General features: G+C 33.9%; 1 pseudogene; it reads left to right on the top strand.

Moving 5' to 3' along the window:
- The first annotated feature begins 1,845 nt into the window (after positions 1-1,845).
- On the top strand, positions 1,846-26,682 carry LOC141522858 (Parkinson disease protein 7 homolog; annotated as a pseudogene).
- The last annotated feature ends 1,004 nt before the right edge of the window (positions 26,683-27,686 follow it).

The raw sequence follows: 27,686 nt of genomic DNA, 5'->3' as shown, positions 1-27,686 counted from the left end.
TACCCAATCTTCCTTGACCCATTCATTTACAGTATCTCGTGGAAAGTACATCAGAGATTCCTCTTGTGTCCATATCTTCTGTCCACCCATATGTTCTCCTTGCCTCTTCTGTTTATACCTTCATGACTTATCATCTATATTGACTATAACTTCCTAGATTTTTTATTTGTTTTTGTTTTGGATGCAACATAGCATTTTTGCATCTCAAACCTTTCTTAAATTTAGCTATGAAGCATTCCTGCTCAGTGCTTAAATGAGTTTCATCAAAAATCTTTTGTCTTTAAAGCCTTTTATAACTTGGTTTCATGAACTTTCCATGCTTGTAACTTATTTATCTTCTATGTTACACTGTAACCAAATGGACCTTGCTGTTGTTTTCCAACAAGACAATTCTCTTCCCATTTCCATGTATTTGGAGACTATTCTTCAAAGATGGAATAAAGTTTCACTTCAATTCTTCTTCATAGGATCTTTGTTGTTGTTAGTCATGTCCAACTCTTTGGGACCTCATTTTTAATTTTATTGGAAAAGTATTCCAGTAGGAATGGTTTTCCATCTCCTCCAGCTCATTTTTAAGATTAGGATGATGGGAGGGAGGAAGAAGAGGTGGAGTCAAGATGGTGGAGTGAAGGCAGGATAGCCTACAAGCTCTCCTTCAGACCACCCCAGACACTTAAAATTATGACTCCAACCAAAGTTCTATAGTGTCAGAACCCACAGAAAGACTGAGTGAAACAATTTGTTGGCCCAGGAAAACTTGGAAGATCTGCAGGAAGCATATGTTCCACAGGGGTTGGAAAGGGCTGTAGGTCAGTTCATGCTGCTATGCTGAAATGAACCAATTCCAGATATCCAGGAGCAACCCTCTGGGTCCCTGGGTCCCTGGGAACTAGGAGTCCCTAGCAGCAGAAGTGATTTCCAGACTTTTCAGCCCAGGTATTTCCAAGGACAACTTAGAAGGTCATCTAGAAAACTCTGCTGCACTAGAGTGACTGTAGATCCTATGCCAGCACAGGCTTCAGTGCATTTCCAACCCAGTAACCTGTGGAGATACCAGCAGCTGCTTCCAAATCACTCAACCCACACATTGTAAGGGGTTTGGGAGAGACTGCAGAAGTCTCTCCACTATTCCTGGGACAGGACTTTGTTGCTTTACCAATACTCAGATCCAGAAAGCAGTCTGGGGCTAAGAACTGCCTTAGCAGACCAGGGAGCCCTCACAGCTCCAGGATGAAGGGAGTGGTTGTGATCATCCACAGACCAGATTACAAATCAGGACAGCAGTTAGAAACAGGGAGGTGTGTTCCAAAACTCTCAAAAGCTTGGAAAAATGTGTCCTTCACCCTGGAAGCAGAACCCCACCTTAATAAAGAGTTAAAATTAAGTCATGGACTGGGGAAATGAATAAAAAGTAGAAGAAAAAAATACAAACATAGACAATTACTGTTGGTCCCATGGAGGGACCAAAGTCAAAATTTCGGTAAGAAATACCTCCAAGAAAAATATTAATTGGTCTCAGGTATGGAAGAACTCAAATGATTTTTGAAAATCAAGCAGGGGAGGTAGAGGAAAAATTAGAAAGAGAAATGAGAACAATGCAGGAAAATCATAAAATCCAAGTCAGCAGCTTAGTGAAAGAGAAACAAAAAACACTGAAGAAGTTAACATCTTAAAAAAGCCAGTTTGGGTTGTTTCACTCCAGAAGCCATTAGTGAGGTGAAGGTTTTTGGACTACTCCTTGAAAAGTTTCTCAAATTTCAATTTTGTCATTACTTGGTTGCAGTTAAAGGTTCATTGGAGTAATTGTGATTATTTAAAAATAATATGTAAAAAAATGACTTCAAAAAAGCATTAGTCCTCCTGGATAAAAGAATAGAGGAGATGGAAACTGTTATCCCTGTTGATCTAATGAGGAGAGCTGGAATGAAAGGCATTGTTACAGGTATTTCTGGAAAGGATCCAATCCAATTTAGTAGAGATGGACTCATTTGCCCTGAGGCCACTCTAAAGGGTAATAAAAGCAAGGACCATTTGATGTGATAGACCTACCTGGTGGTAATCTTGGTGCACAAAATTTGAGTGAGAGCCCAGAGATGAAAACATTGCTGAAAGAGCAAAAGAAAAGGAAAGGCCTCATCACTACCATTTGTTCAGGACTTACAGCTCTCTTGGCTCATGAAATAAGTTGGGAATCAAAGTTAAAACCCACCTACAAGCCAAAAACAAGATGATGAATGGAAAATCAGAGAATAGTGTAGAAAAAGTTGACATTATTCTTACCAGTTGTGGAATTGGAACCAGTTTTGAGTTTTGGCTTGTAATTATTAAAGAAGTAATGGAGGGGTGGCTAGGCGGCATAGTGGATAAAGCACCGGCCTTGGAGTCAGGAGTACCTGGGTTCAAATCTGATCTCAGACACTTAATAATTACCTAGCTGTGTGGCCTTGGGCAAGCCACTTAACCCCATTTGCCTTGCAACAAAAAAGAAAGAAGTGATGGAAAAAATAAGTGGCAAAGCAAATGAAGGGTCTACTTGTTCTTAAAGATTAGAGGGAAAACCTTTCTTGAAAAATAAACTTAACAGCTCCTTAGAAGTCACTAATATTTAGGTCTTTCTGAAGTATGAGAAGCAAGGTAACATGAAATCATTTGAGGATTACATATATGTTCCAAGTTCCTTTTCATTAATTTATCTTCAAATTCAAGGAAAATTAAGAAAACTTTATGCCTGCTTGGTAATGTGAATGGAAATGGCAATTTTCAGAGACTGGACAGCTGGATGTAAATGTGGCTACCATACTGCTTAGTCTCACACATTCCTGTTCACAAATTTCTGAACTTTTTGGCTAAATAAAATACACATTATAAATTAAAAAAAAATAGTTTGGGTCAAATGTAAAAAGCAGTCAAAAAAAGTCAAAGAGGAGAAAAATGTCTTAAAAAGTTAATTGGAGGGGTGGCTAGGTCGCGCAGTGGATAGAGCACCAGCCCTGGAGTCAGGAGTACCTGAGTTCAAATCTGGCCTCAGACACTTAATAATTATCTAGCTGTGTGGCCTTGGGCAAGCCACTTAACCCCATTTGCCTTGCAAAAAAAAAAAAAACTAAAAAAAAAATAAGCTAATTGGCCAGATGGAAAAGGAGATAAAAAAAAAAGTTCTCTGAAGAAAATAATTCCTCTGAATATAGAATGGAACTAGGGGAAAATGAAGACTTTGTGAGAAATCAAGAAGCAATAAAGCAAAACCTGAAGAATGAAAACTAGAAGAAAATGTGAAATATCTCATTGGAAAGATAACTAACCTGGAAAAAGAGATCCAGGAGAGATAATTTAAAAATTATTGTGCTAATTTAATGTCATGACCAAGGAAAGATCTTAGGCTTCCTTTTTCAAGGAATTCTCCAGGAAAATTGCCCTGATATCCTAGAAGCAGAGGGTAAAATAGAAATTGAGGGAATCCACTGATCACCTGAGATTCCAAACAAAAAAAAACCTCCCAGACACATTATAATCCAATTCTAGATCTCCCAAGTTGAGGAGAAAGTATTACAAGTAGCTAGGAAGAAACAATTCAAATACTGTGGATCCACCGTCAGAATTACACAGGATTTAACAGCATCTACATTAGGGATTGGAATATGATATTCCAGATGGCAAAGGGGCTTGGGTTACAACTGAGAATCAACTACCCAGGAAAACTGGATATGTTCTTTTAGGGGAAAAGATGGATAGTCAATGAAATAGGGGATTTTCAAAATTCTTTGTTGAAATGACCAGGGCTGAACTTTTCAAGTACTGGACCCATGTGAAGCATAGAGACGGTGGACAGAAAGAGCAAATTATGAGGGATTTAAAGATGTTGAATTGTTTGTATTCCTGCATGGGAAGATGATACTGATAATTTGTATGAACCTTTTCATTTATTAGATTTCGAAGAAATATCTCTAGAAAAGGGACAGGAGGGAGCTGAATATAAAGGTAGAATAAAGGTAGAAAAGAAGAATGAGTTAAAGAATGAGAAAGTAATGTAGTGGGAGAAAAGCAAAGGAGACATAGGAGTGGCTAAGATATTTCATGTAAAAGTGACCAGAAAAAGCTTTTGCAGTAGAGTGGAAGATGGGAATGTGAAGGGGAATGAGTGAGACTTCATTCTTATCAGAAGTGATGCAGAGAGGAACTAGCACACACTGCATGGGGTATAGAGATCTATCTTACCCTACAGGAAAATAAGAGAGGAAAGGAATGGGAGAAGGAAGACAGGGGGTGATGACAGAGAATGTAGGTGATAGAAGATGGAAGATCATGGGAGCAAGCAGTCAGATACAACAGACTTTTGAGGAAGTTCAGGGTGAAAGGAGAGAGCATAGAATAAATGGGAGTTCTGAGGAACAACATAGAGGAAAATATAGCTAGCAGTAGTAACTGTTGGAAAAAAATATGGAAGGAGCTTCTCTGATGGACATATGATAAAGAACACAATTCATCCCAGCAGTATAGATAGTAGTATCTGAACACAGGCTGAAATACATATTTTTGTCTCACTTTATCTTTCCTGTGGTTTCTCTGTCTTTGTGGGAATGGAGTGTTTATGTGACTTTTGAAACAAGGCTATTGTAGTAATGTGAAAATAAATAAATGAATTAATAAATTTAAAAAAAGGAAAAATTAGAACACCTTAAAAAAGACAGGGAACTAAGGCAAACAGAACTGTTGCTTGTCCAGATTAATACAGTTAGTTAGTGTCTGAGACCAGATTTGAAGTTTGAAATATTTGTCTTCCTAATTTCAGGCAAAGCATTCTTTTCTTTGCAGCTACAAAATCCTTGACTTCCTTCAAAGTTCAGTAAATTCAATTACTCCTACATGAAGTCCTTTCTGACCCTCTATCCTACACTTATTAAATTACCTTGCATTTATTTTCTCTATAATTTTAATATAGTTTAATGTATTTGTCTGCCTCCTGTTGATAAAGATAAGTTCATTTTTGATTTTGTATCAGCAATGTCTAACACAACAATTGATAAATTGAATTTATATGTTGATTGACTAATTGATTTGTGTTTTTTTTTATCTTTTTTCCTCATGGCATAGACCTTAGAGTTAATATTATTCTAAATGTGATCCTAATAAATTGATAAATGCCCAAATGTCTTGTCCTCTCTTTGACATTTTGTGCGAGTGTCTTCTACTGTTTAAATATGAATTTTATGATCAAACTCAAGCAAGGAAACAAATAGAAATTCATTTTTAGCAGCATCTTCTGACCCTGTATGATAAAGAGCATCAATGATAAAACAGTGCACTGTGACATTTACATTTAGAAAGAAGTAAAGTACTGATGAAGCTTTCATTTGGTCCACATCTCCCAGTCTGCATTGTTCTGAGCAATTCAGTTTTTCCTGGCTTGAAAACCCACAAACTTCCCCATCATGCCAAAAGAAATAAAACTACATCCAATAAGAAGAGCTGTTTACTACTAACACATCAAAACATCTCCAAGCCAGCAGTGTTACTGTAACATGCTTTTTATGAGTCCAAGACTGACTATTCAAAACCCTAGAGTACAGTCCCCATTCTAGTGGATTATTCTTTAAATCCACAAAGCATATTTAAAAAGTGTCATAGTTTATTTTCCCTTCAAAACCCAAGAGTGTTATCTGGTAGAGAAAACATTATAAATCATGCTTTGTCTGATTTTTACTGAACAAAGTAAAGGAATCACTTAATGCTACAGATTTAGGTAAATGTATGTTGGTGGTTTTTTTAAGATCAATGAAAACTGTTCATATCATGATACTACTTTTAAGGGAAACAATAATAATTTATAGATTCAATCTCAGATTAAAATTAGATAATGTCTAAAAGGAGTAAAATTTTGACTTGTGATATAAACAACTCTTAGATGTGGAAATTTCTACTACTAATAATGCTTTACTGCAACTTATAGGTTTAGTAACTTGCCTAGTCAGTAAATTAAAGTAAGGCTCCAAGACAAGATATCTGTCCACTGCACCATTTTGCTTCTTAATATGTAGGAAGAATGTTGTTTTTAGGTATGATGGGTTTACATGGAAGTCCAGAGTTGCACTGGCTTCAAAGAAGGATTTTGCAAACAAAAGTAAATAAATAATATAAACAAAATTTCAAAGATGTTTCAAAGCATTCAAAGTAATTTTGGAGAAAAAAAAATTCTAGACCCTTATTTTTCAATTACAAAAGAAAAAGTTGAGGGGCAGATTGTTTATGTTACTTGCCCAAGGTCAGATCACAAGATGACAAAATAATAGATGTATGACTAGATTCTGAATCCTAGTCAAATTCTCATTACCTTGTATCTTTTTTTAATCACATATGTATTTGGATAATAATGTAACATCATATATTCCTCATGGTAGGTCAAGAAAACAATTCTGATTGAGATTCTATAATTCAACAATTAGAGTAGGAACTCATTGAAGCCATTGCTGTGCTCAGAAAAAAAGCAGATTGGGTATTTGAAAATAGGTGACATTGTTAAAAGCTTATCATATGTAGAAGAAAACTGACTACTATTTTTCATTTGGTACATAGAAGTAGGGGATATTGATAATTTTTGTCCTGCATGGAAATGACCATGAGATAAAGATCAGATATAATTCTTCTTCACTTGACACTGAGGAAAGTGTCATGATTACAAATAATGATAGGCAACATTGAGATATTTTATACGTTCCAATTTCCCCAGGACCATCCTCCATATCATCACCTGTAAAAATATACTTTAACTGACTCAAGCAGGTCCTTTGGAGTAGAACTATACTTAAAGATGGTATAGACATCGATGGGGATTGCCACTGAAGCTATGCTTTTAACAGTGGGGGAGATGGAGTTGGTGTTCAATGAAATGACTCTAAATAAGATACAAAGGAATTGAAGTTACAAGTGTAGTATTTACACCTGAGAACTCCTTAATTGTTCAGTCTGTTGAAAAACATTTATTAATCCTCTACAACATGCTGGACATTATGCTAAACTCTAAGTATACAAAAAAGGTTTAAAAAACAAAACAAAATGTCTCCCTTCTCTCAAGGACTTTATAAACCCATTCCTCAATGACTGGAGCAGAGGAAGATACAATCATTAAATGGATTTTTAGACATGGAGTATGGAAAATATCATACCTCCAGATGAATGACAGAATAAGAGATGAAGTCATCTTGAGATGGGGTGATGAAAGGTTAAGGACAGAGAAAATTTTCAGTAGTTGCTTCTGGGAACATGTTCAGGTGTTTTAGTCATACCTAACTCTACAAGACCCCATTTAGGGTTTTCTTGGCAGAGATTGTAGAATGGCATTCCATTTCCTTCTTTAACTCATTTTATAGATAAGAAAGCTGAAGCAAAAAGAACCAAATGACTTGTCCAGGGATGTATAGTTAATAAATGCCTAAGATCATATTTAAACTCAGGTAGATGAATCTTCATGACTCCAGGCCTGGTCCTTTATATACTAAACCACCCAACTGTCAGCTGAGAACAGAACTAAGAATTTAGTAAGAGCTTCTATAAACTAGTCACATATATGATAGTAAATAGTTTGAAGGAATTTGAGATTTAGTAATGATGAATGGAGTTTCTGAGATGGGGATGGTCAGAGAGGATCTATAAGGACTGCTACCTTCAACAATTCCTACAATTTTAAGATAGTAAATCATTTAGGAAAATTGACTTGGATTCAGTATTGGACCAGATTGGGAATCTTCTGAGGTTTACTGTTGCTATATATATTCTTTCTGGGTTTTATTATTATTATTATTATTATTATTACTATCTTATTAAAAATATAGTAACAATAATAATAGTAATTATAGCAATAATAATTAAAGATGATGGAGTTGGCCTGAAAATTGTAGGCTCTCCAAATTTCCTCCACAGATATATCACATACCACAAAAAATAAAGAACAGAGAAAACAGAATCAAAATAATATTGTATACAGTAATAATATTTTTAAGAATAATTTTGAGCAAATAAGTCATTTTGACTATTATAAGTACCCAAAATAACTACAAAGGAACTATGAAGGAAGACACTATCTGAATGCAGGGAAAGAACTGATAAATAGAAGTATGTATACAATGATTATAAATGTTTTAGATAGATAAAGATCATAACTATATATGATATCTATCATCCATATCTTTATCATATATATATATATATATATATATATATATATATATATATCTTCTAGCTTTAGGGTAGGGGAGGAAGAGAACAAAGTAAAGGTAAAAGTGTACATGATAACTTTATTATGTATTCAGAAAGATTAGCAAGGTGAATATAATAAATTTACAGTTTCATGTGCAATCAACTTTTTTTACAAGACAATGTGGTTAAGTGGCTTGCCCATGGTCATACAGCTAAGTAATTATTAACTGTCTGAGGCTGGATTTGATCTCAGATCCTTCTGACTCCAGGGCTGGATCCATTGATGCACCTAGTTGCCTCTGCATTCATCTTTTTTAAAAAAAATTCTACTGTGCTTTGGAAATACTTGTTTTATTTCATAAATTAAAAAGTAAAATGCAATTTAAATAATATTTATTCTTATCATTTTGTTTAGTGTTTTGCATTATTTCTGATATTGTTCTGAGATGGAAGTTAATATGTTAAAATGAATATTTCATGTAGCTATGTAATCTTGGGCAAGTCAGTCTTCCTCAGTTTCCACGTTTATAAAATGAGCTGAAGAACAAAATGGAAAAACTGCTTCAGCATCTTTATTGAGAAAACTACAAATAAGGTCACAGGGAATCAGACATGACTGAAAATGTTTGAACAACAATAACAAAAAGTAGCTATAAACAAGCCACAGACAGGGCACAGTCATGTTTCCAGGTCCTAAGAATAATCTTGTTGAGGAAAAACACTTGCAAATTAATCATATTTTTTGGCTTTAGCATACAAGTATATTTCCCTTTCATATATTTACAAAAATAGGCTGTTGACAATAATTATACCTTTAAATCTTAAAATAAATACCTATTTATGACTTTCAGATCATGTGACTAAAGAGAAGCCAAGACAATTTTTTTCAATCCTCACAATCTCTCAGATCTCTCTAAAATAAGAAAAATGTTGAAGTAATAAAACAATTTCAGTTCTATCCACAATTTAGGATGGCAACCTCTTTAATATTATAACAAACCTGATAAACTAAGCAAAACAGGACAATCCCCCAGTACTCTCTCTTAGAACTCCTTCTATCAACAAACCGTAGCAAGATTGTACAAGTTATTAATAGAATTCAGTTCTATCCCTGTTCCTGCCTATACAGAGATAAATAAGGCAAAACCTTGCCTTCCTTGGGTCAGCAGCTCATCATTACCCAGTCAGAGCTAAGTCAAAGAACTATGGAAAGAGACAGCAGGGTATGTGTGAGTTTGTGTTTGTGTGTGTGTGTGTGTGTGTGTGTGTGTGTGTGTGTGTGTGTGTGTGTGTGTTTGTGGGAGATGTCTACCAGTTGACTGGGATCAATTTTCCCTCCCAAGTCAAGTGGGACATATATTGTAGCTGATGAAACGTGAAATGACCAATGTTGGAAGACTATGAGATAGCTTTGAGGTTCAATCCCCTTAAAAACACACTTTAAAGGGAAGAAATCAAGAAGTGATCAATGAGTAAATATTAACAAAAAAGAATGCAATTATCAAAGTTCTCAGGAGGAAAATAACTCAATTAAAGACCTTGAGCATATAAAAATAAAACAACAGGGATATACTAATAATAGAAATACAATCAGCTAAATGAGACCAGAAAGATATGAATTAATATAACAATATTATAGATTTAGAGTTGAAAGAAACTTGAGAGGTTATTTGCATTTCCAAAATTATATATTGTTATGAAATCTGAGTTCTAACCTCACCTCCATAGGCATCATTCATGTAGATGCACTCTGTGGTAAAAGATCCAGCCATCTACACAAATTTTCAACTACCTATCACTCTCAGGACAAGTAAAGAAGTGTAGCAGAAGCATTACTCTGAGTGGTGGGAGACATAAAGTAATGAAAGGCAATTAGCTCATCCTCTTGACTTAGTTTCTAAGAGAGATGACCCTGAATCATTTCTGGGTATATTGTAAATTGTAGCATATGCAAAACTCACCAGGCCTGCTCTCAGCTGAACACTAGTAGGAGAAATCAATTTAGAGAAGGGACCTGCATCAATTAAAAGCAGTAACATCTGTTAATCATTTGCCAGCAATAGATACATAAGCACAGAGCTCTGGGAATGGCAGCAACAACTAGAACACAGGTTTATAGCCCAGTTTATAGCCCAGTCTTAAAAGTCATACATGCAGATGGAGAAGAAATGTATGTGGAGAAGTATGTGGAGAAGAAAGTAGTCAGAAACACTAATGCCAACCAAGTGCCATCCACAAGAAAGAAAAAAACAGATTAACTGGCAAGCAACTGGGCCACCCAGCACCCAGAGTAAGAGACTAACAGACATCAAGTGTTAAGAAAGTCAAAGTACAATGCACTTTGTACACATTGACCACCATCTTCTCTGCCCCTAATGAAGATAGTTTGGAATGATAGAACCAAAAAGCTCAAGAAGCATGATGCTTCCAGATTTATATGTGAAACCATCTTTCTGGGAAAGAAACATCATGGAGATTTAGATTGATAACTGCCCTTACATTGCTGCAGCTATAATTTTGGAAACAAAAGAGATGTTGTTACCAAATTCTTCAGCAAATGGTTTAACACAAGAAACATATGTGATTTTTATTTATTTAAGTGACAATATAGAAGAGTCTTCCTTTATTCTCTAAGGACCATGGCATTTTTCCATCTGATTTTTAGATGAAACAAAATCTATATGTATTGTCTAACCCATTATATTGTGAATTCCAAGACAGTAGGGATTGTGTTACTTTTTTATGTGCACTTTCAAAAATGCTTCAGTCATTCAATTTCTTAGCTTTATTCATCAAGAAATAAGCTATGTTATTATTATAAGCATTGCAAGCCTTTTACATTGAGAACTAAAGCAGAAGAAAAGGTGCCACAAAATACTTCGGTTAAGACGGTGAGAGGATAGAGAGGAGACTTGAGGAGGAAAAGCCAAATTTGAGAAAAATTTTATATTCTAGAAGTTTTCCAGTAAATCTAGAACTTACTTATTTGCTTGTTTATTCTTTTATAAGCATTTATCTGGTGATTTATTAGTTGTTCATTCATCTATTCGTTCATCTATCATTTTTTCAGTTGCATGCAAAAATAGCTTTCAACAGTCATCCTTTGAAATGCTTTTGCATTCCATATGTTTCTACCATTCTCACTTCTTCCCCTCATCCCCATGGCAGCAAACAATCTGATATGGGTTGTATTTGTATAATTGTGTTTGACATATTCCATATAGAGTTAATTTTTTATTAAATAAACTTGATAACATAGTTTGGTGATTTCACAGATATTGGGCAAATTTAAAGACCAAAATTAAAAAAAATACATTTAGATATATATGTATTTTCATAAAGAATTTCCCAACAACCTATTCTTGACTATATTCTTTTCTCTTTTAATGTCCTCTTTCTTCACCATCACATTAGCTCCAAAGTATCTATATCCATCAATAATCTCTTAGCCTCAAACTGAAATTCTGCCTTACTTCCAACTAGCCATCTCATGTGGTTGGCTCAATCTCAATATGTTTATAATTAATTTATTTCTCCTTATTTCTGTAAAACTGTTATGATTCTTCAAGACATATAGGTGTACAATAGTCATTTTAGTTATTTTTTTCTCCCTTATATCTCCTGACCTCATATCCACTTGATTTCAAGTCTTGTAATTTCCATCTTCATAGAGCCTCTCACATCCAAGAGTATACTATAAATATTGAATAATATCATTCCCCAATTGGCAAATGGTCAAAGGCTATGAATAGACACTTTTCAAGTGAAGAACTTAAATTATATATATATATATATATATGCATATGAAAAATGCTTCAAATCACTATTGATTAGAGAAATGCAAATGCAAATTAAAACAATAATGAGGTATCATCTCACACCTATTAGATTAACCCATATGAAAAAAGGGAAGATGAAAAATGTTGGAGAGGTTGTGGGAGGATTGGGACATTAATGCATTGCTGGCGGAGTTGTGAATGGATCCATCCTTTCTGAAGAGCAATAGGGAACTATGTCCAAAGAGCCATAAAACTGTTCATACCTTTTGATCCAGCAATTCCAATTCTAGGACTATATCCAGAAGAAATTATAAAAAATGGAAGAAGTCCTACATGTTCCAAAATATTCATAGCAACTCTGTTTGCAGCAGCGAAGTATTGGAAATTGAGGGAATATCCATAAAGTGGGGAATGGCTAAACAAATTATGGCACATGAATACTATGTTCTATAACAAACCATAAGTGGTTGGAATCTAGAGAATCAAAGCATGGAATGGTTTAGGGCCTCTGATGCTCACTAAAGGGAGTAGAACCAAAAGAACAAGTACACACCAATAACATTATGAGATGAAGAATCTTGATGGAAGGAATTCCTCTTGACAGTCCAGAGAGCTAAGACAACTATATTTGCTTGGTTATGGACTCTATTATCCCCAACCAGAGGAAGAAAAACAAAACAAAACAAATCACACAGAAATAAAAACAACCCTTCTGAATTTGATGAACACTTTATAAAAGTATCTCCTATGTATATCTTTGCCTTAAGCCTAATTCCTCATGCAAAAAGTTACTAATTTGCAAATATGTTAAACAAAATGTGTATGTAAAATGCTAACCTGACTGTGCCCTGCTGAGGGGAGTGGGGTGGATTTTTCATCACTTTTTCATTACTAGACACATCATCATTTTTCAACACTAGACAATCAACAATACAATAAATTAAGGTTTAATATGTCAATTTCTGAGCTGTAAATACTCATATTAAAAATTTAACAATTGACTCTCAAGAACCAGATTAAGCTTGTCCTTTCATATGGTTTTTACCTTTATACAGATTCCCATCATCACCCACCTTTCAAATTTGCTGTTATAATAACTAAGTAGTCTTTCTATTTCTAACCTTTCTGTTGTTTAACTGATAATTTCTTTTATTCCAAAAATATGTTATGAAAGATTTCCTAATTTCATTCTTATTTTTATTTTTTAATTTTTAAAAAAATTATTTGTCTATTATTTTCATCCATTCAAACATACATATTTTGAAGTTCCAAGATTTCCCGCCCTTCCCACCCCACTCCTCAGCATTGATCAGTCAGGTTAGCATTTTACATACACATTTTGTTAAACATATTTACAAATTAGTAATTTTGGGCATAAGGAATTAGGATTAAGGGACAGAGATACATAAACAATAATTTTTATAAAGTGTTCATCATATTTGGAAGGGTTTTTTGCCTGTGTGTTTTGTTTTATTTTGTTTTTCTTCCTCTGGTTGGGGATAATGTAGTCCATAACCAGTCAAATACAGTTGTCCTAGCTCTCTGTACTGTCAAGAAGAGTTGCTTCTATCAAGGTTGTTCATTTCATAATGCTGTTGATGTGTCCATCCAACATTCATTCATATGCCTATATATATATTTTGTTACAAAATTTCCTTGCACCTTCCCTTCCTGCCCCCCTCCCCTCAGCAGTGAACAGTCAGATTAATATTATATACACATTTGTGTTAAATTTATTTACAGATTATTCATTTTTGGTCTGAGGAATCAGGATTAAGTGAAAGAAGTACAAAAGAGATGTTTTTTTTTTTAAAGTGAAATTAGTGTTCATCAGATTCTGAAGGGGTTTTGTTGTTTTGTTTTGTTTTGACCTCTCTGTTTTTTAATCTATCCATCATTTGACTTTTAAATGTATATTCTTAGAACATAAATCTGACCTTGTCTCTTACATTCTCAAAATTCTTCAGAAGCCTCTGTGATGTCCCTAGAATTAAATGGAAAAATCTTTAAAGGCCTCATCAATATGTCTCCCATTCCCTTTATTTTTCTTTCTAGTTTTATATCCCATTTTTACCCTTCATGCATTCTTTGCTCTAATCAAAGTGCTTTACCAGCTCTTTCCTGTACACAGCATTCTATGTCATGACACTCTGCCTTTGCTCAAAGTATTCCCCATATCTATCACTCAGTCCTTGCTCTCATCAAATTCTTAAAACTGATTTCCTTCAAAGTACAACTGAAATTCCTCCACTTTATGACTGACCTTGTAGTTAATATTTCTTATTCTTGATTTATTCCTTAATAGTATTTTAAGTTAATTTATCTGAACATATGGTAGATAAATTCAGTAAAAATTTAAATTTCTTAAAGTCTTGGATAATTTCATTTTGGGTTGTCTTTTTGCCCCCATCACCTATTATGTTGCCTTTGAACCACAGTAGGCTTCCCATTTATGTATATTATATTGAACCGAATATAACAATGAGAGAGAAGTCTAGTACAAAAGAAGTAGTAAGAAAAAATAGTAGTAATCTTCAGCAAAAAAAATGGACACAGTGAATCTGAAATATCCATAGCTATATAAAATCTTTCATTCCAGATAGGCTTCATGTCATATCTGCTTCAAAGAAAAGTTCCTGATATAGAGTAAATGCTTTAAATATATTTGTTAAATTCTGTCAAATATATTTATTAAATTCATTGAATGAATAATTTTGAATGAAAAACACACAAAAAAGGAATCATATTTAACTCCTTTCCTCTATTCCTGGATCTCATAGTGATAAAATCATTGAATAAAACCTTATCTTCTTTGTTGGTAGTGCTGGTTATTGTTAATCTAAATTTATTTTCATACTTTAAGTGTATATATGATGTTTTTTACTGTGGATATAGAAGTACAAATCAGGTTCAGCCTTTGGTCTGCTTTTTTGAACTTTTGATTGTTGATCTATCAATAAGACTTTTCTTAATTTTTGTTCTTAGAATGAAAAATATGCATTCCATTAAAGGTCCATCTATAAAGAACCATTAATACTTTGATGAACACTTATGTGGCATGGGTGGCTAGGTGGCGCAGTGGATAGAGCACTGGCCTTGGAGTCAGGAGTACCTGAGTTCAAATCCAGTCTCAGACAGATAATAATTACCTAGCTGTGTGACCTTGGGCAAGTCACTTAACCACTTTGCCTTTCAATCCCCCCAAAAGAACTTATGTGGCATGTGATCCATTGTATACCCTTTAATAAACCCATGTCACCTCTGTGCTACATTATGTTATCAAGTATGACTTAGGTAGACTTAATTATTAATTGGGGGGGCAAAAGGACATATTCTTAGCCTCTAAAGAGAGAAGGTAAGTTCATATAATATTTGGTTCTCAGGAAGCAAGATTTATCATCACATGATCTGAATTTCAGTGAATTTATTGATACTGTTTGCCTTTGATGCCCAATAATGTATTGTAAACTCCTTTGACAAGAATTAAGATGAACTTTCCAGTTATGTAAGAAACTTATAACTATGAGACATGAATATGTGAACTCTTGCATGACAATCCTGCTTTTTTTCAATGGCTTCCAACATACTCAGGAATTTTGGAAGGTTATCAATTTCCTTTTACCACAATTTCTGTAATGATAACTAAATAAAGAAAACTAGAGAAAAATTCTTTTCAGGATATAAAGCAGGTATTTAATAGTTTAAATAATACAAAGTAAGTTCAAGCAGCTAAACTGGTGGATTTTATACATACATACATACATATATATATATATATGAAATGTATTATATATAAAAATGTATTATATATATGCATACAGATACATGTACTAAACAATTCTCAGAAATGTTGGAATCTAAAATTAAAGCTTCAAAAACTGCCAAAAGGATATAGCTATGGACATTCCTTTTGGATCCTTGAGGAATCTTAGCCATTTCTTCGCATATTATTTTATTTAGGATTTAATAATAATAATTATTATTTTTTCAAACAAAAAATTTACTGAAATAGTTTTCATTATGATAATTATTGTCACTCATAAGAACTATATAGCCAACAGATTTGGAAAGAATTCTAGACCTATTCAAGAGATCTTGAAACTTTTTTAATTCTATGTTTTTGATAAAATATTGAGAGACATATTTTATTCTGATGTAAAATAGACACATTAGGAAAATTTGAAAATAATGTGATTGATTAAAAATATAAAAATAAATTTACTTTCCTATATATTATAGTTGGTTTGACTATAGTTTACTTTATACAAAAGAGTAAACATTTATACAACTATTAAAATTAGAAGATATTTCCTTCATCTAGTTGGTACAAAACTTGAACTGGTTCAACACCTGTTAGTTTTATGAAAGTCCAGGGTAGTGTGTGGCAATCAGCAGCTGCAGAAACAACAAGAAAGTTATTAGGTAACTATTTATCAGGTACTCTAGTAAGTGCAAGGATTACAAAAAAGAAGAAGAAGGAGAAGGAGGAGGAGGAGGAAGAGGAGGAGGAGGAAGAAAAGGATACAGTCCATGCAGCCAATAAAATCATTCTACGAAAGAAATTCAAAATGCATTTAAAGGTATTTAAGTTTTAAAAAGAACTATATACCATGGACCCTTCGGAGAAAAAAGGGATTTAACAACTATACTTGAGCAAAGGAGTGACAGAGACAGATTTGAGTTTTAGAACTATCATTTTGGTCACTATGTAGAAAATGGATTGAAAAGGTGAGAAAATGGATGCAAGGATGTCAATTAAAAGGCTATTTGAATAGGATAATGGAAAGGAATAGGGTAATGGACAAGTGGTGAAAAATTGAATTATAATTAGTAGAGAAAAGAGAAGTAGATTTGAGGGATACTATAGACATATAATCAAGAAGACTTATAACATAACTTCTTCCTTCCTCTCTCTCTCTCTCTCTCTCTCTCTCTCTCTCTCTCTCTCTCTCTCTCTCTCTCTCTCTCTCTCCTCCCTTCCTTTCTCCCTTACTTTCTTTTTCATTGTATTTCCAGAACCTACTACAGTACTTGAGAAATGGTACTTAAAAATATTTTTGTTGATGGCTGTAGATAACCCTACACAGGACTTTGTGACAATCCACAAATACAGAACTTCTAAACCAGTCAAGGTATGTCCCTTCTATAGGAAAGAATCTTTCTGTCAAGTGTAGTATCTGTAACATATAATGTTTAATATAATTGGTAATTATATATGTATAATGTTTATTTTTGTACATGTTGAATTTGAGATGTCTATGGAACATTTAGAGATGTACAACAGGAAGTTGAAAATTTTGGAATAGATCTTGTGAGAAATTAGGGTGAAATAATTTGTTTTAGAATCATTTTCAAAGAGACAAATGAAATCCGAGAGTTAAAATATGGAGAGAGAAGATAAAGGGGGGGGGGGGGGTTATGCATTAAATCTGTGAAATGTACATGAAAAGTGTGAATGAAGCAGAACATAAATCATATTGCTATTAAAAAGATTAAGAAAGAGGAGTCATGAAGGCATGAGGAGAACAACAGAGCAATACCATGAAGGTCAAGTAGAATAGATCATCCAGAAGTATAGAGTGGTCAACAATGTCAAAGTCTGCAAAGATGTGAAGAAAGATGAAGGCTATGTAAAGGACAGAGTCTTTAGTAAAAAAGAAATCAATGGTAACCTTGCAAACCAATTTCATTTGAGAAGAAGTGATGGAAGCCTGATTGGAAGAGTTTGAGATCTGAAAAGGAGGAAAGAAAGTGATATACTTAAAGAAAGATGTCTTTCTTTAAGGAATCTGAATGAGGAAGGCAGTAGAAATATAACGCAAGCACATTGAAAATGATGGTCAAATGAATCGTTTTCCCCTCTCCATGCCTGTTGTAAAACATTTCCCTTCACTTTTGAAAATTCTCCTCCAAATCCCTTAAGACATCCTGTTAATCTTTATCTTGCAGAAAGTCTATTCATTCTAAAGAGATCAAATAGTTAACTCTTAACAGCAGACGAATAATGAACTAAGGACAAAATATTTTGATGGGGTCATTGAGTGATCTTAGGTAGGTAATTAGTTCCTCTTCTCCTGATATTTTTATGGGCAAATAGTTGCAAACAAGAGTAATCAGTACAAACAATCATTGCTTTACGAATATAAAGTAAAACAAAATAATTTTAAGAAATAATATACAATAACAACTGGAAGGATCAGAAAGCATGTCATATAAGAGATATCTCCTTAGATGTGCTTTGAAAGAAGCTAAGGATTGAATGGTAAAAGCAGAGATGGGGAGAGTTATTTTACAGATATTGAAGATCTCGGTAAAAAGGGACAGATCAGGATATGAAATGTAATTTCTAAGGATTTGCTAATTTCAATTTACTTGGCTCAAGAGTATAGGAAGAGGAGCAATATGGAATAAGATTGGAAAGGTAATAAATTTGATTTTGGAGGGCTTTAAATATCAATCTGTGAATTGTATATTTTATCCTAAAGAAGATAGGGAGTCATGGGGGTGATGATAAACCTTGAAGGACTTGCTCATTCCATCAGGGCAACAACTAGGGACAACTTTGGGCTATCTGCAATGGAGAAAACCATCTGTATCCAGAGAAAGAATTATGGAATTTGAACAAAGACCTTCAAATGAGAAAAAAATATGTTATCTTATTATGTAATTTTGCTATCTCATACTTTATTTTTCTTCCCTAAGGATATGATTTCTCTGTCATCACATTCAACTGAGATCAATGTATAACATGGAACCAATATAAAGACTAACAGAATGCTTTCTGTGGGGGGTGGGGGAGGGGAGCAAGAATGGGGGAAAATTGTACAACAAATAAAATCTTTCTAAAAAAAGGAAGATAGAGAGTCATTCAAGAGTTTTGAGTAAAAAGTAATTTAATAATAAAAACTGTGCTTTAAGAAAATATCAATTTATCAGTTTTGTGGAACAAGAGAAAGGAGAGTTGTAAGTAGGGAGAAGAATTGAATATTTACTGTACTATTCCAGGCAAATGTAATTGGAGCTTCAACTTGGGTAGTGGCTCATATAAGTAAAGAAAATAGATTGCAATTATGTTTCCAGGACAGAAAAAACAAAAATTGACAACTGATTTAATTTTAAGATGTGAGGAAGATACAAGTATATCAATGTATTCCATTATAGCTATTTAATTTAATATATATGTAACTGAGTCATTCAACTAAGGTCAGAAATAATTCATTAAATAACTATATAAAGAAGAGTTTAATGCACATTTTTGGCTTTGGAAGTTAAATTAGAGTCCTTTGTAAATTCACTTAAGAGAACTATGAGATTTATAGAGATAGTCTTAGAGATACTCAGCTGACATATTCTCTATTCTCTTTGAAGACACATAGAGATAAAACTAAAAAAAAGACCATAGTTGTGAACTCAATGATATCAAATAATCTCAAATGAGGGACATCCCTCTTCTAGCAGTTCAAGTAAGACTTATCTACAACTTATAATATTAGAGGAATGACTAAAATACTAAGGAAGTAGGGAACTTATTAAGAATCACACAGCCAGTTAATGTCAAAGATACAAAAAGTAACCCTGTTTAAAAGGTTAGCTTTTTACATATTATAAAACACTATCATCTCTTCACAAAGTAATATGAAGATGAATTTATTGTTGTAGCATCATATTTTATCTGTACATTAACATAAGGGAGGATTATATTCTATAGAGAATCACAAGCATACTTTTTTCAGAGTATGCTTGGATATTATAAATCATCCTGCCTGAAGACACAGCAGAAAGAAAGCTCAGAAGAAATAAGAATGTGATATTCTCCTAAGCAAATACTAAAGAGGAAACTCTCCCTATAGCTAACATAGCATTTTATTTGAACTTTTCTTATGAACTTTTTTGTACTACAGTCATGTGTATATTTTTCACAGAGTTTATATAATTATTTTGAACAATGAAACATTCATGGTTCTCGATGTAACAGTTCCTTTTTAATTTATTGTTTAGATGTTCAAAACATTTTCTTAAATAGTATGCCAAAAGTCTTCTTGTGATTTTAAGTAATTAATTTTACTGTTTTACAACATCCTATATCTTATGTAATGAGTTTCTTGTATAATCTTGTCCATTAAAAATTTAACTAACGGCATAATACATGTCAAAGTTCAGGTAAAACATAGCACTTTTTCATGCAAAATGTTGTGTGCGTGATGCAGATGACAAGATTTAACAAAAATACATGGAAATTATTTTCATAAAAAATTATATAGCAGTATATTATTTTGAAATATAATTTTTATACTTTATACTGAGAACTGAAATTATATGAGAATATGATAGAATAAACAAACTATTTGAAATAAGGCTTTGTCTTCGTTTTTTGTTCAGAATGTATTTTAATATTCAGTCACAGGGTATAATAATTTCAGAGTAAAATCTGATCTCCTAATATATTTTTATTTATTTCATTAAATATTTCTCAATTATGTGTGAAATAATTTTGATATTTTTAAAAAATCTTGAGTTTCCAACTTTCTCCTTCTCTGTCATTACTCTCCTTGAAAAGGCAAGTAATTTGGTTGAGATTATGCATTTTAAGGCATGCAAAACATTTTCCTATATAAGCCATGTAGGAAAAAACAGAAAAAAGCAAAACGAACCTAAAACCACCAACTCCTCCCATCCAAAAAAGAACTCAGAAAAATAAGGAAAGAAAAAATAAAAGTATGTTTCATCCATATTCAGAGTACAATAGTTATTGTTCTGGAGGCGGATACAAGGCAGTTTTCATAAGTTTTCAGAACTGTCAGGTCATTCCATTGATCAAAACACCTTAGTCATTGACATTTGATCATCATACAGAATTGCTGTTGTTATGCACTATGTGTTTCTAGTTCTTCTCAAGTCACTTCTGTTCAGTTTATATAAGATTTTTGAAACCATCTTGCTTTGAATCCATCATAGCACACTAATATTCCATTATATACCACAACCTGTTTAGCCATTCCCCAATTGATGGATATCTAATCAATTTCCAATTCTTTGTCACACGAGCATTATTTCTGTGTAAAAAAGATATTGAAGGTTAAAAACATTTTTTTGCATATTTTCAAATTACTCTCCAAAATAGTTAGATCAGTTCACCACTTTACAAACAGTTAAAATTTTTCCACATCCTCTCCAACGTATGCCATTTTCCTTTTCTGTAATATTAACCAATCTGATGGGTGTGAGGTGAAGCCATAGGGTTTTTTATTTGCATTTCTCTAATCAGTAATAATTTAGACCATATTTTTATGTGACTTTTGACATCTTTGATTTCTTCTTCAAAAAACTCACTGTTCATATCTGTTGACCATCTATCAACTGCTGAATAGCTTGTATTCCTATAAATATGACTCTGCTTTTCATATATTGGAGAAATGAGAAATAAATGTCGTTATCCAAAAAAAAACTTGATTGAGCATGAAACTTTTGTTCCTGATCTCCTGCATTTTTGTTCATCTAGGAACATTAGTTTTGTTTCCAAAAAATAATTAATATAATCTAATATAATAAAAATTAACAATTCTCTATCATTTAATGCTGTCTATCTCTTGTTTGGTCATATGTTGTTCCATTAGCCATAGAACTGTCAGGAAATTTTTTCCATGCATCCCTAATTTATGGTATCAAATTTTATATTCAAATCATATGACAATTTTGAGCATTTCTTGGTATACTGTGTGATATGTTGTTTTTTACCTAGATTCTGTCAAACCAATTTCTAATTTTCACAGCAATTTTTGGCAAATAATGAGTTCTTTTCCCCAAACCTTGCATTGATATGGGCATTTATAACTGTTCATTGTGTGCCTAATCTATTCTCCTGATCTACCAGAGAGTACTAGATAGTACTAATCTACTAGATTGTTCTGCTGATTACTACTTTTTGATATTGTTTGAGAGCTGGTACTGCTAGACCATTTCCTTCAAATTCTTTTCTAATATAGGGTTATTTAAGTATTCTATTTACATTGATATAAATTTATATTTTATAAATATTCATCCATTTCTCATAGACTATTAGCACATAATTTTGCAAAAGTAGTTCCTATTAAATGTTTTAATTTCATCTTTGTTGAAGGGAATTTGACAATTTTCATTTTTTGATGATGGCTATTTAATGTATCCTTTTTATTAAAAGAATCCAATTAACCAATGGTTTGCCCCCAGTTCCTAGTTTTATTTATAAATTCATTTTTTAAAACTTTATTAATCCCTCCTTTGATTATCAGGATTTTCAATTAGTTGATTAAAGTTGGAGGTTTAATGTTTTCTGTTCTTTGAAGTTACCTGCATAACTGATTAATATGTTCTTTCTCAAATTTGCAGTTATATTAAAAATATGCATTTTCCCTAGCTATTGATTTGACTGCATCCAATAAATTTCGGTATGTTACTTACAATGAAAATGATTGTTTTTTGTGATTTGTTCTTCAAAATTAGATTACTTATTATTTCTGAGAGGGTGAAGCCAAGATGGCAGAGTAAAAGAAAGTGAGCTCTCCCCCACACCACTCCAAATAGCTTTAAATAATTACCTTAACCCAATTCTAGAGTGGCAGAACACACAAAAAGCCTGAGAAAAACAATTTTGCAGCCCAGGAGAACTTGGAAGTTCTGCCAGAAGTGTCTGTGCACTAGGGTAAAAAGGACTTACAGGACTTCTGACCAAGATGGAGGACAGAAGCCAAGCACTGTCTTAAGTTCTTCCAGCTTTCCCTTAGGACTAACAAGTTCCAAGATTCTTAACAGAATTTGGTTCCACAAAACCCCGAGAAGATCCTAAGAGAAGAATATCTATCAGCAGGTCTTTCACAGGTGATCATAGGCAAGCCACAGACAGAGAGCAGTGAGCCAGCACAAGGGCACCAGAGTAAGACTAGGGGACCAACCTGAAATAAGAGGGAGAAACATTTGCTGTGTTCACGGCAGCAGGGAGAGCTCCATTAGCATTTATTGTATGGGGGGCGAGAGCTCCAGTGCAGCAGCTAGAAATCTATGCTGTCAGTTTGCCTGGTCTGGAAGTACAGGGCCATAAGCCCCCATGTTTTCAGCAAAGTATCCGTGTTTCCAATTAAGTCTTCTCCCTCCAATACCTGTTGGAGGAAGTGATCTTTCCAGAACACACATAATAACAGCTCCCCTACAACTCCAGGCTCAGCTGTGGGCAGCAGACCTCCCGCAGTGCTGATTGGGGATTAAATAGATTAACTAAATAGCCAGAGCACCCAACTCACATTCTTCCAAGGATAACTTAGATCCTCTTGCTCCCCACTCCCTCAGTCTAGGGAATCATGGTCACAGACCCTCCAGCGAAAGTGTCTAGCATTTCCTACTAGCTGGTCCACTTGGAGTTACTTAGCCTAGTGAGCAAAGCTTCTAGGGATCTCAGCACCAAAAATCTGTTAACTAGTTCTTCCCTCAACACAAGATCCTACAAAAAAGAAGAAAGGCCAACATATGCATGGTTCATTGAATGTTGCCTTGAAGACAAGGATCCTAACTTAGTAAGAACTAGAATTTCAGAAGAAAATATGAATTGTTTTCCAGACCAGAAAAACTTCTTAGAAGATGTCAGGATTGGGGTGGCTAGGTTGCATAGTGGATAAAACACCAGCTCTGGAGTCAGGAGTACCTGGGTTCAAATCCAGTCTCAGACACTTTATAATTACCTAGCTGTGTGGCCTTGGAGAAGCCACTTAACCCCATCTGCCTTGCAAAAACCTAAAAAAAAAAGAAGATATCAGGATGGATTTTCAAAATAATTTGGAAAAATTTGGAAAAGAAACTCAAAAGAAAAGTAACATTTTTGGCAGAGAAACTTATCATCTTGCAACAAGAAAACAAAAATGCAATAGGATGAGTGCAAAAATAAATTAAGTCTCTCAAAATCACAATCGGGCAAATGTAAAACTCCTTCAAAATAGAATTGACTAACTGGAAAAGGAGTTGCAAAATATAATGGATGCAAATTTTCTTAAAAAAGGTTTAGGATCTGTTGAAATTTATGACTGCATGAGACAACAAGAATCTGTCAAATAAAACCACAAAAATGAAAAAAATAGAAGAAAAATGTAAAATACATCATCAAAACAACTGACCTGGAGAATAGATCCAGGGGAGACAATTTAAGAATCATTGGGCTTCCTGAAACGATTGAGGAGAAAAAAATGCCTGAATCAATACTTCAGGGTATAGTGAAGGAGAATTGCCCTGCTATCTTGGAACCAGAGGGGAAAAATAGTTATTGAAAGAATATATTGATTCCCTCCTGAAAGGGATCCCAAAATATAAATACCAATGAATATTATGGCCAAACTCCAGAACTATCAGATAAAAGAGAAAATCCTGTAAGCAGCCAGAAAGAAACATTTTATACATCAAGGAACCACAGTAAGAATTGCACAGAACCTGTATGCATCAACATTAAGGGATAGAAGGAGCTGGAATGTAATATTCTGAAGAGCAAGTGAGCATCTCTTCCAGGGGTAAAGGTGGTCATTTAAGAAAAATGAGAAACTTCCAACATTTCCTAATTAAGAGAGAAGAGTTAAAGAGAAAATTTAGATTTCAAATAGGAGATTTGTATCAAGAGGTACATGAACAAGTCAAAAAGGGAAAAGAAAAAAATAGCAAATAATATCAAACTGGCTATTTTCCAACATGAGAATTATAACTCCATTAGAGAAAATATACTTATACAGAAGTATTGGATAATCAAGACTTTTCTATGACTCTGAAAGAATGATTTAAAAATAATATCTCCATTTAAAGGGGGAACAGTAAATAGATGAGAGGACGGAAAAGATTGAATGGGGTAAATTGAATCACATGAAGAGGTGCAAAGGCCCCATTGCAATATAGTGGTAGAAGGGAGGAGATGAAAACTGCCTGAATCTTGCTCTCATCAGATTTGGCTCAAAGAAGGATTTACAACAAACATTCAGTTCAGTTTTAGAAACTTATCTTACTCTTCAAGTATTAAGAGGGGAAAGGGTGAGGGGAGAGGGAGAGGAAGAATTGACACAAAGAAGGGAAGGAAGAAGGGGAAAAGGGAAAGTGGAAAAATGAAGAAGGGGGTGGGATATAAGAGAGAAAACACTCTGAAGGAAGTAGTATTAAGAAGCAATATAGTGGTAAATAGGGATAAGGTGAAGAAAGGGGGGATATTATTTTTAAATCATTCTTTAAGAGTCATAGAAAAGTCTTGATTATCCAATACTTCTGTATAAGTATATTTTCTCTAATGGAGTTATAATTCTCATGTTGGAAAATAGCCAGTTTGATATTATACAGACAGAGGGAAGATTGCATGGAGGGTAATAAAGAGTTAATAATGTAAATTGGGAAACAAAGGCAATTTGCAGATGAAGAAATCAAAGCAATTCATAATCATATGAAAAATTGCTCTAGATCTTTATGGAATAAAGAAATGCAAATTAAAACATATCTGAGAAACCACCTCACACCTCTCAGATTGACCAATATGACCAGAAATGACAATGATCAATGTTGGAAGGAATGTGGTAAATCTGGGACACTAATGCATTGTTGCTGGAGCTGTGAATTGATCCAATCTTTCTGGAGATCCATTTGGATATATACAGAAAGGATTATAAAATGTACATAGCCTTTGATCCAGCAATACCACTATTGAGTCTATACCATGAAGAGATGGAAAAAAAGGGTAAAACTTTCACTTGTACAAAAATATTTTTGGGATCTCTGTTTGTGGTGACAAAGAATTGCAAATCGAGTTATGGGAAATGGCTAAAAAACGTGTGATATATGTATGTTATGGAACTATATTTTTCTATTAGAATCTAGGAGGTATGGGGTTTCAGAGAAGCCTGGAAGGACTTGAATGAACTGGTGCATAGTAAGATAAGCTGAACCAAAAGGTCATTATACACTGTTACAGCAACATGGGTGATGATCAACTTTAATGGACTTGCTCATTCCATCAGTGTAATATTCAGGGAGAATTTTAGTATATCTGTGATGGAAAAAAAAACCATCCAAAGAAATAATTGTGGAGCTTAAAGAAATATCAAGTATTATTACCTTCAAGTTTTTTTAAAAAATATTGTTTTATGTACTACATAATTTTGTCATCTCTAGTACTTTGTTTCTTCCTCAAGGATGTGTGTTTTTTCCTATCAACACATTCAATTTTGATCAATGCATAACACTGAAACAACATAAAGCTTATCAGATTGCTTTCTGTGGGATGGAGGGGTAGGGAAGAGAGGATGTGGGAAAATTGTAAAACTCAAAACCTTACAAAAATGATAGGTAGAAACTTCTATTGTATTTAGTTGGAAAACAAATAAAATATTTATATTAAAAATGAATAAATAAATGAATAAATATCTCAGAAATAAATAAGTTAAATAGAAAAACAAAAAAGGACTTATACCATAGCCTTGGCTACTCTGGAGCAGCCAACTATAGTCATACAGGAATGGACAACAGTTATCTGGGTCCTTGGGAACAGATGAATCCATTGCAGTGGTGGTGGTGGTTTCAAAACCTCTTAGCCCAGGCATTGCCAAATACAACTTGGCAAGTCGGTAGGAAAACTCTCCTGCAAAGTGAGACTGATACCCAGTTTGACACAGTCCTCAATGTAGAACTGGCCGTTTGGGACCAGGAGCAGGCCAGAGGAGTAAAATAGTAGGGAGCCATTCAGCAGCTGCTTCTAGAGGGCTAAACCCACAGATGGTAAGATGGTCTGGGGAGATGGCAGAGGTCTTTTTTACTCTCCCTGAGGCAGGACTCTGTTGTTTCACCCACACTCAGATCCAGATCCCAGTATGGGGCTCCAGTTTCAGCAAGAGTTTGAAGCAAAACAGAGTTCACTGCCTGTGCAGATCAGGGACCCTCATCATAGTTTCAGGAAAGTGCTTATGGTCATGCATAGAGCAGAGCATAGGCCAGGAGAGCAGTCATAGGCTCTCATCAGACCTTGGAGGAATTGGGAATTTTGCAGGTCCCTGGAGGTGTACCTGAAACCAACTGCAAAACCCCCTAAATCTTGAGACAATGCAACTTCTACCCTAGAAGCAAAGCTTCACCTTAACAATGGTTTAAAATCAGTCATGGATTGGGGAAATGAGCAAACAACAATAGAAATAAAATCCAAGAATATGCTATCACTTTGGCCTTATGGAGGATCAAAGTACACACTCAGAACATAACAAAGTCAAAGATTCTGAATTCAAAACCTACAAGAATAATATGAATTGTTCTCAGGCTATGAAAGAGTCTAAAGAAAATAACATCTTAATAACGGTTGTCTGTTCAGGTCAAATGGATAAAATATTCCAAAAGAGCAATGAGGACAAGAATAGCTTAAAAAGCAGAATTGGTTAGATTGAAAAGGCAATAAGAGAGCTCTCTAATTACATTCCTTCAAATGTAAAATGGAACTCAGAGAAATTAATGACTTTATGAGAAAACAAGAAACAATTAAAAGAAAACCAAAAGAGTGAAAAACATGAAGAAAATGTAAAATATCTCAATGGGAAAAGTGTCCTGTAAAACAGATCCAGAAGAGATAATTTAAAAACATCAAAATAGGAGCCTTGATGTCATTTTTCAAGAAACTCTCCAGGAAAACTGAACTGACATCCTAGAAGCAGAGGGTAACATAGAAATTTAAAGAATCTACCAATCAGC

Source organism: Macrotis lagotis, chromosome 4, assembly GCF_037893015.1.
Source record: "Macrotis lagotis isolate mMagLag1 chromosome 4, bilby.v1.9.chrom.fasta, whole genome shotgun sequence".
Lineage (NCBI taxonomy): Eukaryota > Metazoa > Chordata > Mammalia > Peramelemorphia > Peramelidae > Macrotis > Macrotis lagotis.
This window is presented reverse-complemented; position numbering and strand designations above follow the sequence as displayed.